Source organism: Bufo gargarizans, chromosome 5 (genome assembly GCF_014858855.1).
Source record: "Bufo gargarizans isolate SCDJY-AF-19 chromosome 5, ASM1485885v1, whole genome shotgun sequence".
Lineage (NCBI taxonomy): Eukaryota > Metazoa > Chordata > Amphibia > Anura > Bufonidae > Bufo > Bufo gargarizans.
The window spans coordinates 481720060-481739958 of NC_058084.1; the positions used below are offsets into that span (position 1 = coordinate 481720060).

Genomic DNA, 19899 nt, shown 5'->3' on the forward strand with positions numbered 1-19899 from the left:
GGCACAGCGTGCAAACCACTCGGGTCTTGTCGTCAGCACATTGTTTGAAGAAGTGCCATGCCAGGGAACTCCTTGAAGCTGCCTTTGGGGTGCTCGGTCCCAGATGGCGGCGGGCAGTAGCAGGCGGAGTCTCTTGGCGGCGGGTGTTCTGCTTTTGCCCACTGCTCCCTCTTTTGCTACGCTGTTGGCTCGGTCTCACCACTGCCTCTTCCTCCGAACTGTGAAAGTCAGTGGCACGACCTTCATTCCATGTGGGGTCTAGGACCTCATCGTCCCCTGCATAGTCTTCCACCCAGTCTTGATCCCTGACCTCCTGTTCAGTCTGCACACTGCAGAAAGACGCAGCAGTTGGCACCTGTGTTTCGTCATCATCAGAGACATGCTGAGGTGGTATTCCCATGTCCTCATCATCAGCAAACGGTTGTGCGTCAGTGCATTCTATGTCTTCCACCGCTGGGGAAGGGCTGGGTGGATGCCCTTGGGAAACCCTGCCAGCGGAGTCTTCAAACAGCATAAGAGACTGCTGCATAACTTGAGGCTGAGACAGTTTCCCTGGTATGCATGGGGGTGATGTGACAGACTGATGGGCTTGGTTTTCAGGCGCCATCTGTGCGCTTTCTGCAGAAGACTGGGTGGGAGATAATGTGAACGTGCTGGATCCACTGTCGGCCACCCAATTGACTAATGCCTGTACCTGCTCAGGCCTTAACATCCTTAGAACGGCATTGGGCCCCACCATATATCGCTGTAAATTCTGGTGGTTACTGGGACCTGAGGTAGTTAGTACACTAGGACGTGTGGCTGTGGCAGAACGGCCACGTCCTCTCCCAGCACCAGAGGGTCCACTAACACCACCACCACCATGTCCACGTCCGCGTCCCTTACTAGATGTTTTCCTCATTGTTACCGTTCACCACAATAAGAAAAATATTATTTGGCCCAATGTATTGAATTCAAATTCAGGCCTTTTTTTACAGACACCTAACACTATCTGGCATCTATTTAGGTACCGTATTACACTAATACAGGCACAGCAGTAACCACAGATTTAGCTGGATATAAATTGTAGGCCTAATATTTAGGCGCTGGGTGACAGGTATAGGTTTACAGACAGAATTAGACTGGGATATGCACAGTACCGTGTGTGTGAAGTAATTGAGGATGACCCTATCAGCACTTGTATTTACACCTTGAGTGTAATATACCCTTTTACGGACAGAAATACACTATGAGAAGCATAATAGTGCGTTCAAATTTAAAGGCTTATGCTATCAGCAATTGTAATTTAACACTTTGTGTAATATACAATTTTACGGGAAAAAAATAGACTTGGAGATGCACGCTGAGTGTAATATACCCTTTTGCGGACAGATTTGCACTTGTCCGGCAACAGCAGAAACCACAGATTTAGGGTATTGCTATTTTGGCAATTGAATTTCACCCCAGAAAAAATATATATCCTTTGCCAGACAGCAGACAGTATTACACTTGGCTGGCCACAGCTGGAACAGCAGATTTAGGGGACTGCTATTTTGGCAATTGTATTTCACCCCTCAATAAAATATAGAAAATTCTATCCTTAGTTTCTTGGGGTGACAATAAGCACAGCCAAGCCCCTGATGTAGGATATAGCAACAAAAAAAAAACTTCTATTGATGCTTAAATGGACTTGGTGGCAGCTTGTGCTGGCGCACCACAATACACAAAATGGCCGCCGATCACCCCAGAAAAAAGCTGGGCAGCCTAAAAACAGTGAGCAATTAACTAGCAGAAGTTGAATGATTCACAGCTGTAGATCGATCACTTCATTAACCCTAAGTTCACACCTGAGCGTTTTACAGCGCGTTCCTACGCGCTGTAAAACGCACAACAAGGAGAAACCAATGCTTCCCTATGGGAATGGTTCTCACCTGGGCGTTTTACAGCGCGTACGATCGCGCTGTAAAACGCCCGAAGCTCAAAAAAGTTCTTGAGCTTCTTTGGGGCGTTTTGTCGCGCGCTCCCGTACATAGACTTTCGGGAACGCGCGACAATGGGCGTTCGCTTGTCTCTGTATGCGCGATTGTAAACGCCGGTACAATCGCGCATACAGAGCGCTCCATCGCGAACGCTCAGGTGTGAACCCAGGGTAAGTGTTTTTGAGGAGTTAATCACTGCCTAATCTCTCCCTAACAGCAGCTGCAACCTCTCCCTACACTGATCAGAGCAGAGTGACGGGCGGCGCTATGTGACTCCAGCTTATATAGAGGCTGGGTCACATGGTGCACTGGCCAATCACAGCCACGGCCTCTTGCGGCAAGTAGTATGACGCTTGTTGATTGGCTGCTTTCCAGGCTTTCAAAATGCGCCAAACACCAAACCCGAACCTGAATTTTTACGTAAATGTTCGGGTTCGGGTCCGTGTCACGAACACCCCAAAATTCAGTACAAACCCGAACTATACAGTTCGGGTTCGCTCATCCCTAGTTACAGACGTGGACAAAATTGTTGGTACCCTTTGGTCAATGAAAGAAAAAGTCACAATGGTCACAGAAATAACTTTAATCTGACAAAAGTAATAATAAATTAAAATTCTATAAATGTTAACCAATGAAAGTCAGACATTGTTTTTCAACCATGCTTCAACAGAATTATGTAAAAAAATAAACTCATGAAACAGGCATGGACAAAAATGATGGTACCCCTAGAAAACACAGAACATAATGTGACCAAAGGGACATGTTAATTCAAGGTGTGTCCACTAATTAGCATCACAGGTGTCTACAACCTTGTAATCAGCCATTGGGCCTATATATATATGGCTCCAGGTAATCACTGTGTTGTTTGGTGATATGGTGTGTACCACACTCGACATGGACCAGAGGAAGCAAAGGAAAGAGCTGTCTCAAGAGATCAGAAAGAAAATTATAGACAAGCATGTTAAAGGTAAAGGCTATAAGACCATCTCCAAGCAACTAGATGTTCCTGTGAGTACAGTTGCACATATTATTCATAAGTTTAAGATCCATGGGACTGTAGCCAACCTCCCTGGACGTGGCCGCAGGAGGAAAATTGATGACAAATCTAAGAGACGGATAATCCGAATGGTAACAAAAGAGCCTAGAAAGACTTCTAAAGAGATTCAAGGTGAACTTCATGCTCAAGGAACATCAGTGTCAGATCGCACCATCCGTCGTTGTTTGAGCCAAAGTGGACTACATGGGAGACGACCAAGGAGGACACCATTGTTGAAAACGAATCATAAAAAAGCAAGACTGGAATATGCCAAACTACATGTTGACAAGCCACAAAGCTTCTGGGAGAATGTCCTGTGGACAGATGAGACAAAAATCGAAGTTTTTGCCAAGGCACATCAGCTGTATGTTCACAGACGAAAAAATGAAGCATATCAAGAAAAGAACACTGTCCCTACTGTGAAACATGGAGGAGGCTCTGTTATGTTCTGGGGCTGCTTTGCTGCGTCTGGCACAGGGTGTCTTGAATCTGTGCAGGGTACAATGAAATCTCAAGACTATCAAGGAATTCTAGAGAGAAATGTACTAGCCAGTGTCAGAAAGCTTGGTCTCAGTCGCAGGTCATGGGTCTTGCAACAGGACAATGACCCAAAACACACCGCTAAAAACACCCAAGAATGGCTAAGAGGAAAAAATTGGACTATTCTAAAGTGGCCTTCTATGAGCCCTGACCTCAATCCTATTGAGCATCTTTGGAAGGAGCTGAAACATGCAGTCTGGAAAAGGCACCCTTCAAACCGGACACAACTGGAGCAGTTTGCTCATGAGGAGTGGGCCAAAATACCTGCTGAGAGGTGCAGATGTCTCATTGACAGTTACAGGAAGCGTTTGATTGCAGTGATTGCCTCAAAAGGTTGCGCAACAAAATATTAAGTTAGGGGTACCATCATTTTTGTCCATGCCTGTTTCATGAGTTTATTTTTTTACATAATTCTGTTGAAGCATGGTTGAAAAACAATGTCTGACTTTCATTGGTTAACATTTATAGAATTTTAATTTATTATTACTTTTGTCAGATTAAAGTTATTTCTGTGACCATTGTGACTTTTTCTTTCATTGACCAAAGGGTACCAACAATTTTGTCCACGTCTGTATATGCTGTGTGGCGTAGCGGTTGGTTTCTGCCACAACTAGGTCATAGAGATCTGCGGAGAAGAACAGCTCAAAAAACTCAAGGGCCGATCCTAAATGAGCCGTCTCCACGCGAACTCCAGACTGGGCGGTGAAAGGGGGCAATACGGGTGCGGCAGAAGCAGGGGAGTGCCAATTAGGGTTTGCCAGCACCTCTGGGAGACTAAGGGCTCTACGGGCCTGTGAACGTGGTGGCTGCGACGGGGGAGTTACTGCACGTGCCACGGTACCAGCTAGAACTGCCCTTCTGGTGCTCGCCACTTCACCAGTGAATACGGCAGTGCTGGTAGAAGGTCCAGGATGTGCTGCGCTGCTGGTGTATGCCGCACCATAAACAAGATCAGCGCTAGCACCACTCTGCTGCAAATGAGGCTCATCACGCGGGGTATGCAGAACCCTGACATGGGATCGGGTACGCCTGACCGTAGCAGGGACCTCTACCTCGTCATCTTCGCTAGCGGTTAGAGTGCCACTGCTGTCTACAGGTTCATATTCTGAACCACTGGATTCAGCGGGTGAGGCGTCCCCATCGCTTTCATCCATCAGGGCCAGAATCCTGTAGGCCTCTTCAGCGGAATACCCCTTTGACATTTTGGGCTCACTAAATTTAGGGGGTATTCCTCTGAGACTACCCGGGAAAAAGAGCAAACCTGCCTAGTAGAAAGGAGTGCGTGCGAAGTAAAGCTGCGATCGCTAATAAAGATCCAGAAAGCTCAAAAGTGATCTTTATAGCGCCGCAGCGATTTTACGGTGTTTTTGCAGTGATCAGAAAAAAATAATTTCTGTCACTGCGGTGGGGCGGACTGAACGCAAGTGTGCGCACAAGATCAGGCCTGATCGGGCGAACACTGCGTTCTTTGTAGAGCCTAAGGTGACCCTAATGTACTGATATAGATCTGATGCGATCACTATTGATCACTTACAGATACTATATAGTACTAGTGCGACAGCGATGACGCTAATCAGCGACTGCGGTGCGGTGGGCGCTAACTACCTAACAAGTAGCTAAGTAACTGGCGGTGATAAGGGACCCTTACAGGGGGGTGATCAATGACAGGGGGGTGATCAGGGGTTAATAAGTGACAGGGGGGGGGGGGTGTAGTGGTGTTTGGTGCTACTTACAGAGCTGCCTGTGTCCTCTGGTGGTCGATCCAAGCAAAAGGGACCAGAGGAGCAGGTAGCAGGTATATCAGACGCTGTTATCAAAATATCTATTTCATTGGTTATTTTAAAAATCTCCAGCCTGCAGCCAATGATCGCCGCCGGCAGGCTGTAGTTATACTTGCACACTGCGCGCTCCTGTGATCGCCGCCGGCAGGCTGTAGTTATACTTGCACACTGCGCGCTCCTTATGATGGCCGCCGGCAGGCTGTAGTTATACTTGCACACTGCGCGCTCCTTATGATCGCCGCCGGCAGGCTGTAGTTATACTTGCACACTGCGCGCTCCTGTGATCGCCGCCGGCAGGCTGTAGTTATACTTGCACACTGCGCGCTCCTTATGATCGCCGCCGGCAGGCTGTAGTTATACTTGCACACTGCGCGCTCCTGTGATCGCCGTCGGCAGGCTGTAGTTATACTTGCACACTGCGCGCTCCTTATGATGGCCGCCGGCAGGCTGTAGTTATACTTGCACACTGCGCGCTCCTGTGATCGCCGCCGGCAGGCTGTAGTTATACTTGCACACTGCGCGCTCCTTATGTTCGCCGCCGGCAGGCTGCAGTTATACTGGCACACTGCGCGCTCCTTATGATGGCCGCCGGCAGGCTGTAGTTATACTTGCACACTGCGCGCTCCTGTGATCGCGCGTTCACAGGAAATCTCGGGTCTCACGAGATGACGCCAATAGGCGTCGCTGAGACCTGAGAGCGCCGCCGTCCTGAAGCCTATCGGCGTTAGTGTGACGGGAAGTGGTTAAAGACATATTTTTCCTACAGAGCACATGAAAATGAAGATGTTCACCCCAAAATGTATCGCCCCGTTTCTCCTGTCTTCATAAATACCCCCATTGTGGCCCTAATCTTAGGTCTTGACAAGCGGCAGGGCCCCAACATAAAGGAGCACCCAGGTGTTTTCAGAACACAAAATTTGCTTGAAAATGGTTCCGGCCCCATTGCGCACTGGTAAGGGCGTTCAGCTGCCCAAACGATAGGAAACCCCCATAATGGACCCCATTTTGAAAACTAGACCCCCTAAGGTATTCATCTAGGGGTGTAGTGAGCATTTAGACCCCCTCGTTTTGTGTAGAAATTAATGCAAAGCAGGCGGAAATTTTATTTATTTTTTTACAGCAAAGTGTTAATTTCAAGACAGATTTTTTCCTACAGAGCGCATGGAAATGAAGATGTGCGCTGCGAGAGGAGTGGCGCCTTCTACCGCCATAGGGCTATGGGGTCTGGGGATGGAATCGGAGTCCCCGCTCTCTGAAGCGGTGTCAGATTCAGAGTGGTCAGAGCAGAGACATTCGGAGGCTGCTCCGCACTGAACAATCTCTGAGCCATTGCTTTTTCTGTACAGCTCAGAAAGAAATTAAAATAACGGACCGTCCCTAATGGACGGCACTGACTGACACCCACCGACTGACTGACTGACACCCACTGACCGCCAGTAACAAACGGACACAGGGTCCCTAATTAAGATAATTGACCGTCACTAATAGACGCCTAATCACGGACACCCACTGACCGCCAGTTACTGACGGCCAGTTTTCCCAGTATGTAATCCCAGAGCCAGGACAGAAGTCGGTCGCTCCTCACAGAGCGGAGGGAGAAGCGCGGCCCCGTCCGGCCTCTGTTTTGTAAATAGAATGGATGTGATCTCCATGATGGGTTGTCATGGAAACCACATGATCAGGGACCATTATTATTGGTCCCTGATGGTGACTGTGCTGAAGGCAGATCTTCAGCACAGTAACCAGCGCGCAGGTCTGCGCCATCTAGTATTATTGTTTAATTAGGGGTGGGGGGCGCCCTAATAACTTTATTTAAACATATCTGGGGGCCATATTGCCCCGGTCGGGGGGGCTGGGGCATCATTTGAACTTCTCTCTCGTCTCCTGAGAGACCTTACTGTGAGCGGCGGCTTTCAGTCTGCGCATGCGCCGGGCCGCCATCTTTCTTGAGGGTAAGGGGGGGGGGGTGAGGATTGGGACCCAGCTTAAGGCCTGAAGCGCTGGGGGACCCGACCTCTTACATGAGAGGAGGGAGAAAGTGTAGTGCGGGCAACTCCGCTGCCGGCGTTTTCTGTGATCGCCGTGATAAAGAGTATGGCGGCGATCACGTGATCAGAGAGCGCGTGTCACGGTCTCTGATCACTGCCCCTTCCTCCGGTAGCTGCAGCCACGGAGCTACAGCGCGTGATTTTATCGCTAACTTGGGCTGAAGTGCCACCGTAAAAAGGGGACGCTCCAGCCCAAGGCCCCTTAGTGACCGCCGTAAAAACACGTATGGGTGGTCACTAAGGGGTTAATTAATCGGGGTATTGATTTAAATGTCATAGATGAAGGCAGCGAGTGATCGAGGGCGCGGAATAGATCGGCCCTTGGCAGCCGCACCCGGGTCATGTGACAGCGACACTGCACCATGTGACCAGCTCCTCCTGTATCACACAACTGAGGATTAGATACACAGCTCAGCAGACAGTATCACACAGGATAGGATTAGATACACCGCTCAGCAGACTGTATCACACAGGATAGGATTAGATACTCAGCTCAGCAGGGAGTATCACACAGGATAGGATTAGATACTCAGCTCAGCAGGGAGTATCACACAGGATAGGATTAGATACTCAGCTCAGCAGGGAGTATCACACAGGATAGGATTAGATACACAGCTCAGCAGACAGTATCACACAGGATAGGATTAGATACACAGCTCAGCAGGCAGTATCACACAGGATAGGATTAGATACACAGCTCAGCAGGCAGTATCACACAGGATAGGATTAGATACACAGCTCAGCAGGCAGTATCACACAGGATAGGATTAGATACACAGCTCAGCAGGACAGTATCACACACGGATAGGATTAGATACACAGCTCAGCAGACAGTATCACACAGGATAGGATTAGATACACAGCTCAGCAGACAGTATCACACAGGATAGGATTAGATACCAGCTCAGCAGACAGTATCACACAGGATAGGATTAGATACACAGCTCAGCAGACAGTATCACACAGGATAGGATTAGATACACAGCTCGCAGACAGTATCACACAGGATAGGATTAGATACACAGCTCAGGCAGCAGTATCACACAGGATAGGATTAGATACATCAGCTCAGCATGGCAGTATCACACAGGATAGGATTAGATACTACAGCTCAGCAGGGAGTATCACACAGGATAGGATTAGATACACAGCTCAGCAGGACAGTATCACACAGGATAGGATTAGATACACAGCTCAGCAGGCAGTATCACACAGGATAGGATTAGATACACAGCTCAGCAGGCAGTATCACACAGGATAGGATTAGATACACAGCTCAGCAGGCAGTATCACACAGGATAGGATTAGATACACAGCCAGCAGTATCACACAGGATAGGATTAGATACACAGCTCAGCAGGCAGTATCACACAGGATAGGATTAGATACACAGCTCAGCAGACAGTATCACACAGGATAGGATTAGATACACAGCTCAGCAGACAGTATCACACAGGATAGGATTAGATACACAGCTCAGCAGACAGTATCACACAGGATAGGATTAGATACACAGCTCAGCAGACAGTATCACACAGGATAGGATTAGATACACAGCTCAGCAGACAGTATCACACAGGGATAGGATTAGATACACAGCTCAGCAGACAGTATCACACAGGATAGGATTAGATACACAGCTCAGCAGACAGTATCACACAGGATAGGATTAGATACACAGCTCAGCAGACAGTATCACACAGGATAGGATTAGATACACAGCTCAGCAGACAGTATCACACAGGATAGGATTAGATACACAGCTCAGCAGACAGTATCACACAGGATAGGATTAGATACACAGCTCAGCAGACAGTATCACACAGGATAGGATTAGATACACAGCTCAGCAGACAGTATCACACAGGGATAGGATTAGATACACAGCTCAGCAGACAGTATCACACAGGATAGGGATTAGATACACAGCTCAGCAGACAGTATCACACAGGATAGGAATTAGATACACAGCTCAGCAGACTGTATCACACAGGATAGGAATTAGATACACAGCTCAGCAGACAGTATCACACAGGATAGGATTAGATACACAGCTCAGCAGACAGTATCACACAGGCTGAGGATTAGATACACAGCTCAGCAGACAGATCACACAGGATAGGATTAGATACAACAGCTCAGCAGACAGTATCACACAGGAGAGGATTAGATACACAGCTCAGCGACAGTATCACACAGGATAGGAATTAGATACACAGCTCAGCAGGACAGTATCACACAGGATAGGAATTAGATACACAGCTCAAGCAGACAGTATCAGCACAGGACTGAGGATTAGATACACAGCTCAGCAGGCAGTATCACACAGGATAGGATTAGATACACAGCTCAGCAGACAGTATCACACAGGATAGGAATAGATACACAGCTCAGCAGGGAGTATCACAGAGGATAGGATTAGATACACAGCTCAGCAGACAGTATCACACAGGAATTAGATACACAGCTCAGCAGACAGTATCACACAGGATAGGATTAGATACACAGCTCAGCAGGCAGTATCACACAGGATAGGATTAGATACACAGCTCAGCAGACAGTATCACACAGGGAGGATTAGATACACAGCTCAGCAGACAGGATCACACAGGATAGGATTAGATACACAGCTCAGCAGGACAGTATCACACAGGATAGGGATTAGATACACAGCTCAGCAGACAGTATCACACAGGATAGGATTAGATACACAGCTCAGCAGGACAGTATCACACAGGACAGGATTAGATACACAGCTCAGCAGACAGTATCACACAGGATAGGATTAGATACACAGCTCAGCAGATAGTATCACACAGGATAGGATTAGATACATCAGCTCAGCAGGCAGTATCACACAGGATAGGATTAGATACACAGCTCAGCAGGACAGTATCACACAGGATAGGATTAGATACACAGCTCAGCAGGCAGTATCACACAGGATAGGATTAGATACACAGCTCAGCAGGCAGTATCACACAGGATAGGATTAGATACACAGCTCAGCAGGCAGTATCACACAGGATAGGATTAGATACACTCAGCAGCAGTATCACCACGGATAGGATTAGATACACAGCTCAGCAGACAGTATCACACAGGATAGGATTAGATACACAGCTCAGCAGACAGTATCACACAGGATAGGATTAGATACACAGCTCAGCAGGACAGTATCACACAGGATAGGATTAGATACACAGCTCAGCAGACAGTATCACACATGATAGGATTAGATACACAGCTCAGCAGACAGTATCACACAGGATAGGATTAGATACACAGCTCAGCAGACAGTATCACACAGGATAGGATTAGATACACAGCTCAGCAGACAGTATCACACAGGATAGGATTAGATACACAGCTCAGCAGACAGTATCACACAGGATAGGATTAGATACACAGCTCAGCAGACAGTATCACACAGGATAGGATTAGATACACAGCTCAGCAGACAGTATCACACAGGATAGGATTAGATACACAGCTCAGCAGACAGTATCACACACGGATAGGATTAGATACACAGCTCAGCAGACAGTATCACACAGGATAGGATTAGATACCAGCTCAGCAGAGTATCACACAGGATAGGATTAGATACACAGCGCAGCAGACAGTATCACACAGGATAGGATTAGATACACAGCTCAGCAGACAGTATCACACAGGATAGGATTAGATACACAGCTCAGCAGGCAGTATCACACAGGATAGGATTAGATACACAGCTCAGCAGACAGTATCACACAGGATAGGATTAGATACACAGCTCAGCAGACAGTATCACACAGGATAGGATTAGATACACAGCTCAGCAGACAGTATCACACAGGATAGGATTAGATACACAGCTCAGCAGGACAGTATCACAGAGGATAGGATTAGATACACAGCTCAGCAGACAGTATCACACAGGATAGGATTAGATACACAGCTCAGCAGACAGTATCACACAGGAGAGGATTAGATACACAGCTCAGCAGAAGTATCACACAGGATAGGATTAGATACACAGCTCAGCAGACAGTATCCAACAGGATAGATTAGATACACAGCTCAGCAGACAGTATCACACAGGATAGGATTAGATACACAGCTCAGCAGACAGTATCACACGAGGATAGGATTAGATACACAGCTCAGCAGACAGTATCACACAGGATAGGATTAGATACACAGCTCAGCAGACAGTATCACACAGGATAGGATTAGATACACAGCTCAGCAGACAGTATCACACAGGATAGGATTAGATACACAGCTCAGGATAGGATTAGATACAGAGCTCAGCAGACAGTATCACACAGGATAGGATTAGATACACAGCTCAGCAGACAGTATCAACCAAGGATAGGATTAGATACACAGCTCAGCAGACAGTATCACACAGGATAGGATTAGATACACAGCTCAGCAGACAGTATCACACAGATGAGGATTAGATTACACAGCTCAGCAGACAGTATCACACGGGATAGGATTAGATACACAGCTCAGCAGACAGTATCACAACAGGATGGATTAGATACACAGCTCAGCAGGACTGTATCACACAGGATAGGATTAGATACACAGCTCAGCAGGACAGTATCACACAGGATAGGATTAGATACACAGCTCAGCAGACAGTATCACACAGGATAGGATTAGATACACAGCTCAGCAGACAGTATCACACAGGATAGGATTAGATACAAGCTCAGCAGCTAGTATCACACAGGAAGGGATTAGATACACAGCTCAGCAGCAGTATCACACAGGATAGGATTAGATACACAGCTCAGCAGGCAGTATCACACATGACAGGATTAGATACACAGCTCAGCAGACAGTATCACACAGGATAGGATTAGATACACAGCTCAGCAGGACAGTATCACACAGGATAGGATTAGATACACAGCTCAGCCAGATCACCGGATAGGATTAGATACACAGCTCAGCCGACAGTATCACACGGATCGGATTAGATACACAGCTCAGCAGACAGTATCACACAGGATAGGATTAGATACACAGCTCAGCAGACAGTATCACACAGGACTAGGATTAGATACCACAGCTCAGCAGACAGTATCACACAGGATAGGATTAGATACCACAGCTCAGCAGGCAGTATCACACAGGAAGGATTAGATACACAGCTCAGCAGGCAGTATCACACTAGGATAGGATTAGATACACAGCTCAGCAGACAGTATCACACAGGATAGATTAGATACACAGCTCAGCAGACAGTATCACACAGGATAGGATTAGATACACAGCTCAGCAGACAGTATCACACAGGATAGGATTAGATACACAGCTCAGCAGGCAGTATCACACAGGATAGGATTAGATACACAGCTCAGCAGACAGTATCACACAGGAAGGATTAGATACACAGCTCAGCAGGCAGTATCACACAGGATAGGATTAGATACACAGCTCAGCAGACAGTATCACACAGGATAGGAATTAGATACACAGCTCAGCAGACAGTATCACACAGGATAGGATTAGATACACAGCTCAGCAGACAGTATCACACAGGATAGGATTAGATACACAGCTCAGCAGACAGTATCACACAGGACTTAGGATTAGATACACAGCTCAGCAGACAGTATCACACAGGATAGGATTAGATACACAGCTCAGCAGGCAGTATCACACAGGATAGGATTAGATACACAGCTCAGCAGGCAGTATCACACAGGATAGGATTAGATACACAGCTCAGCAGACAGTATCACACAGGATGAGGATTAGATACACAGCTCAGCAGACAGTATCACACAGGATAGGATTAGATACACAGCTCAGCAGACAGTATCACACAGGATAGGATTAGATACACAGCTCAGCAGACAGTATCACAAGGATAGGATTTAGATACACAGCTCAGCAGACAGTATCACACAGGATAGGATTAGATACACAGCTCAGCAGACAGTATCACACAGGATAGGATTAGATACACAGCTCAGCAGGACAGTATCACACAGGATAGGATTAGATACACAGCTCAGCAGACAGTATCACACAGGATAGGATTAGATACACAGCTCAGCAGACAGTATCACACAGGATAGGATTAGATACACAGCTCAGCAGACAGTATCACACAGGATAGGATTAGATACACAGCTCAGCAGGACAGTATCACACAGGATAGGATTAGATACACAGCTCAGCAGGACAGTATCACACAGGATAGGATTAGATACACAGCTCAGCAGGACAGTATCACACAGGATAGGATTAGATACACAGCTCAGCAGGACTAGTATCACACAGGATAGGATTAGATACACAGCTCAGCAGGACGTATCACACAGGATAGGATTAGATACACAGCTCAGCAGACAGTATCACACAGGACTAGGATTAGATACACAAGCTCAGCAGACAGTATCACACAGGATAGGATTAGATACACAGCTCAGCAGACGTATCACACAGGATAGGATTAGATACACAGCTCAGCAGACAGTATCACACAGGATAGGATTAGATACACAGCTCAGCAGCTAGTATCACACAGGAGAGGATTAGATACACAGCTCAGCAGACAGTATCACACAGGACTAGGATTAGATACACAGCTCAGCAGGACAGTATCACACAGGATAGGATTAGATACACAGCTCAGCAGACAGTATCACACAGGATAGGATTAGATACACAGCTCAGCAGGCTGTATCACACAGGAGAGGATTAGATACAAGCTCAGCAGGCAGTATCACACAGGATAGGATTAGATACACAGCTCAGCAGGCAGTATCCACAACGGATAGGATTAGATACACAGCTCAGCAGACAGTATCACACAGGATAGGATTAGATACACAGCTCAGCAGACAGTATCACACAGGATAGGATTAGATACACAGCTTAGCAGACAGTATCACACAGGACTAGGATTAGATACACAGCTCAGCAGGCAGTATCACAGAGGATAGGATTAGATACACAGCTCAGCAGACAGTATCACACAGGAGAGGATTAGATACACAGCTCAGCAGACATGTATCACACAGGATAGGATTAGATACACAGCTCAGCAGACGTATCACACAGGATAGGATTAGATACACAGCTCAGCAGACAGTATCACACAGACTGAGCATTAGATACACAGCTCAGCAGGACAGTATCACACAGGATAGGATTAGATACACAGCTCAGCAGACAGTATCACACAGGATAGGATTAGATACACAGCTCAGCAGGACAGTATCACACAGGATAGGATTAGATTACACAGCTTCAGCAGGACAGTATCACACAGGATGGGATTAGATACACAGCTCAGCAGACAGTATCACACAGGATAGGATTAGATACACAGCTCAGCAGCAGTATCACACAGGATAGGATTAGATACACAGCTCAGCAGACAGTATCACACGGAGAGGGATTAGATACACAGCTCAGCAGACAGTATCACACAGGGATAGGATTAGATACACAGCTCAGCAGACAGTATCACACGGATAGGATTAGATACACAGCTCAGCAGACAGTATCACACGGGATAGGATTAGATACACAGCTCAGCAGACAGTATCACACGGGATAGGATTAGATACACAGCTCAGCAGACAGTATCACACGGGATAGGAATTAGATACACAGCTCAGCAGACAGTATCACACGGGATAGGATTAGATACACAGCACAGCAGGACGTATCACACAGGATAGGATTAGATACACAGCTCAGCAGACAGTATCACACGGGATAGGTTAGATACACAGCGCAGCAGGGAGTATCACACAGGATGGATTAGATACACAGCTCAGCAGACAGTATCACACAGGATAGGATTAGATACACAGGCTCAGCAGACAGTATCACACAGGATAGGATTAGATACACAGCTCAGCAGACAGTATCACACAGGACAGGATTAGATACACAGCTCAGCAGACAGTATCACACAGGATAGGATTAGATACACAGCTCAGCAGGGAGTATCACACAGGATAGGATTAGATACACAGCTCAGCAGACGGTATCACACAGGATAGGATTAGATACACAGCTCAGCAGGCAGTATCACACAGGATAGGATTAGATACACAGCTCAGCAGACAGTATCACACAGGACAGGATTAGATACACAGCTCAGCAGACAGTATCACACAGGGTAGGATTAGATACACAGCTCAGCAGACAGTATCTCACATGAGAGGCTTAGATACGGCTGTGCTGGCTGCTCCCAGTGTTTGGGGCTCTGGAGATGGTGAGGGAAGCGCCTGTGGCCCTCAGTGACGTGACGTGAGGAGAGGAGCAGGAGCCATGTCTGGGTGTACTAACATGGCCGCCGGAGGTGTAGGGGGCGGGGCTAGTGCTGACTGACCAGTGTTCCGGGCGGGGCCAGCCCTGTGACGTCACACCGCAAAGCATGCTGGGAGAGGAAAACTCCAGGAACCTGAGGGAAAGAGGAAGTTCTGCTGGAAACGTCCTGTAAAGAGGCTCTGATGTCCGGACAGCGGGAGGGAGAGCCCCGGCATGAGGAGCAGGTACCGGGGAGCCGGGAGCCGCAGGCAGTAGTGCAGTGTGTGATGTCTGTCGCAGCTGGTGCTTCAGTAGTGCAGTGTATGATGTCTGTCACAGCTGGTGCTTCAGTAGTGCAGTGTGTGGTATCTGTCACAGCTGATGCTTCAGTAGTGCAGTGTGTGATGTCTGTCACAGCTGGTGCTTCAGTAGTGAAGTGTGTGATGTCTGTCACAGCTTGTGCTTCAGTAGTGCAGTGTGTGATGTCTGTCACAGCTGGTGCTTCAGTAGTGCAGTGTGTGATGTCTGTCACAGCTGGAGCTTCAGTAGTGCAGTGTATGATGTCTGTCACAGCTGGTGCTTCAGTAGTGCAGTGTGTGATGTCTGTCACAGCTGGTGCTTCAGTAGTGCAGTGTGTGATGTCTGTCACAGCTGGTGCTTCAGTAGTGCAGTGTGTGATGTCTGTCACAGCTGGTGCTACAGTAGTGCAGTGTGTGATGTCTGTCACAGCTGGTGCTTCAGTAGTGCAGTGTATGATGTCTGTCGCAGCTGATGCTTCAGTAGTGCAGTGTATTGTTGCAGTTGATGCTTCAGTAGTGCAGTGTATTGTAGCAGTTGATGCTTCAGTAGTCCAGTGCATTGGGGCAGTTGACGCTTCAGTAGTGCAGTGTATTGGGGCAGTTGACGCTTCAGTAGTGCAGTGTATTGGGGCAGTTGACGCTTCAGTAGTGCAGTGTATTGGGGCAGTTGACGCTTCAGTAGTGCAGTGTATTGGGGCAGTTGACGCTTCAGTAGTGCAGTGTATTGGGGCAGTTGACGCTTCAGTAGTGCAGTGTATTGGGGCAGTTGACGCTTCAGTAGTGCAGTGTATTGGGGCAGTTGACGCTTCAGTAGTGCAGTGTATTGGGGCAGTTGACGCTTCAGTAGTGCAGTGTATTGGGGCAGTTGACGCTTCAGTAGTGCAGTGTATTGTGGCAGTTGACGCTTCAGTAGTGCAGTGTATTGGGGCAGTTGACGCTTCAGTAGTGCAGTGTATTGTGGCAGTTGACGCTTCAGTAGTGCAGTGTATTGTGGCAGTTGACGCTTCAGTAGTGCAGTGTATTGTGGCAGTTGATGCTTCAGTAGTGCAGTGTATTCTGTCAGTCACAGGCCGCACTGACATCCTGCGCATGCGCTGCTCTCCTGACGTCGGGGACACTGAAGTCTCTGCCGGAGAGGGACCTGGGAGGCGTCCACCATTGTCTCCAGCAGTGGTCGTCATCTCCCATAGACGTCCATGTTATGAGGATGTATCCCAGCAGTGATACCAGTATAAGTGTCACATGACCACTGTGGCCATGATGGTTTACATTACTGGTATCACCACTGCGGCCAGTGTCAGGGTGCACCATACTTTACACTGCTGTCACCTCAAACATGGAGGAACTGCCCTGACGAGATCTTCCAGTCATCAGTCCAGACAATAGAGAGAAGACCTCATCTCCTCTGATTTCTCCCAAATGTCCCTCATCATCTCCGGTCATTATAAGCATTTCTATGGGATTTCATGCGGATTCTACATTGACTCCTCTTCTTCCACTCAGGTTCCTGTGATCTAGGATTGTCCGATGACATCATCAGTACCAGATAATGGACGGAGACGGGGACAAGATGGCGGAGAGGATATTAGATCTTACCCTGGAGATACTCCTCCTGCTTACTGGAGAGGTGAGAGGTTCTGATGATGTCACATTACACCGTTATCTATGGTAATTACAGGGGATGTGACTGGAGAGGTGAGAGGTTCTGATGATGTCACATTACACCATTATCTATGGTAATTACAGGGGATGTGACCGGAGAGGTGAGAGGTTCTGATGATGTCACATTACACCATTATCTATGGTAATTACAGGGGATGTGACTGGAGAGGTGAGAGGTTCTGATGATGTCACATTACACCGTTATCTATGGTAATTACAGGGGATGTGACTGGAGAGGTGAGAGGTTCTGATGATGTCACATTACACCATTATCTATGGTAATTACAGGGGATGTGACTGGAGAGGTGAGAGGTTCTGATGATGTCACATTACACCGTTATCTATGGTAATTACAGGGGATGTGACTGGAGAGGTGAGAGGTTCTGATGATGTCACATTACACCATTATCTATGGTAATTACAGGGGATGTGACTGGAGAGGTGAGAGGTTCTGATGATGTCACTTTACACCATTATCTATGGTAATTACAGGGGATGTGACTGGAGAGGTGAGAGGATCTGATGATGTCACATTACACCATTATCTATGGTGATTACAGGGGATGTGACCGGAGAGGTGAGAGGTTCTGATGATGTCACATTACACCATTATCTATGGTAATTACAGGGGATGTGACTGGAGAGGTGAGAGGTTCTGATGATGTCACATTACACCGTTATCTATGGTAATTACAGGGGATGTGACTGGAGAGGTGAGAGGTTCTGATGATGTCACATTACACCATTATCTATGGTAATTACAGGGGATGTGACTGGAGAGGTGAGAGGTTCTGATGATGTCACTTTACACCATTATCTATGGTAATTACAGGGGATGTGACTGGAGAGGTGAGAGGATCTGATGATGTCACATTACACCATTATCTATGGTGATTACAGGGGATGTGACTGGAGAGGTGAGAGGTTCTGATGATGTCACATTACACCATTATCTATGGTAATTACAGGGGATGTGACCGGAGAGGTGAGAGGTTCTGATGATGTCACATTACACCATTATCAATGGTAAAGTCATGATTTTATTAAAGACACGGAGGCTCCTATTGCTTAACTCCTCTTTACTGTTACCATAGCAGCAAAGAAATGAACAGTCAATCACAAAGAAAACCATAGTAACCAACTCCTCCCTTCTATCCCAGTATATAATGGCACAACCCCTGGGATCATCCTCTTTCTTTGTACAGCTACTCCAAACTGCAAACATTCCGAAACTGGCCATCCCGGTCTGGAACCACAACACCTGTAAACTCAGAGAACCAAACTCCTAAATGGAAGGAAAAAACGCTCATTGACGCTGTAAACGAACCGGCCATGCACCTGGACCTGAATCCTCAACCAAGCCGACATATCAACCTGTGGAATAGAGAATAAACCAGTGACAGAAACATAAAGACAATAACTAGTACAAGGCATACATGAGTTCTAAACGATACCTATGATCCTGAGATAAAACATATGAGAAGATTAGGAGGAAAGATAATCCTACAAGTCAAAGACTTATAAACGAAATAAGGGCGGGAAGGGAGGGCAATACTCGCCTCCGTGTCTTTAATAAAATCATGACTTCACGTCATGGAATAGGAAAATCATGGAATTTTATCACAAGACACGGAGGCTCCTATTGCAAGTTTAAAGCTGAGAAACGACACAAGTAAAAGCATGCGACATAGGACGAAAATAAAATTCCCGAAAAGTGGACACTCTAGACCAGTCCGCTAATCACATGACATCCTCCAGGCGGGCCCCCGAGACAGTCATGGAAGTAGCAGAAGCACTGCGAACCGAATGAGCAGTAAATATATTAGTGTCAATGCCCGCCTGGCCCAGAATCTCCTTTACCCAACGTGACAAGGTCACACTAGAGACGGGAGCATAGGGTCTACAAAAAGATATAAACAAATGAGGAAATTCCGGAGAACGTAGAGGAGCAGTACGGGATTCATACTCCTGCAAGCAAGCTACCGGACAAAGCTGAGGCGACTGCCGGAAGGAAGGATAAGTCACAGAACGGATGTTAGTTTTTGTATGTCTGGAAATGTTTAACTGGACACCCTCCGGAGTGAAAGAACGTGCATCGTAATCTAGGGCCCGAACGTCCGAGACCCTCTTACAAGATATGAGACAAAATAACGTTACCAATTTCGCCGATAATTGGCGAAGGGATATTTGAGCGTTTAGTAGACCAAGAAGAGAGAAAATTTTATACCAACCCCACATCCCAATAGCAGAGAAACGAGGTCTGGGAGGTCGGGACAGACGAGAGCCTTTAAGCAAACG

General features: G+C 47.1%; 1 protein-coding gene and 1 pseudogene across 1 annotated transcript in view; one reads left to right on the forward strand and one right to left on the reverse strand.

The window, feature by feature from the left end:
- LOC122939172 (gastrula zinc finger protein XlCGF26.1-like) overlaps nt 1–19899 on the reverse strand; it is a 1061774-nt gene that overhangs the window by 645884 nt on the left and 395991 nt on the right. The window lies entirely within an intron of this gene.
- LOC122939170 overlaps nt 15737–19899 on the forward strand; it is a 252955-nt pseudogene continuing 248792 nt past the window's right edge.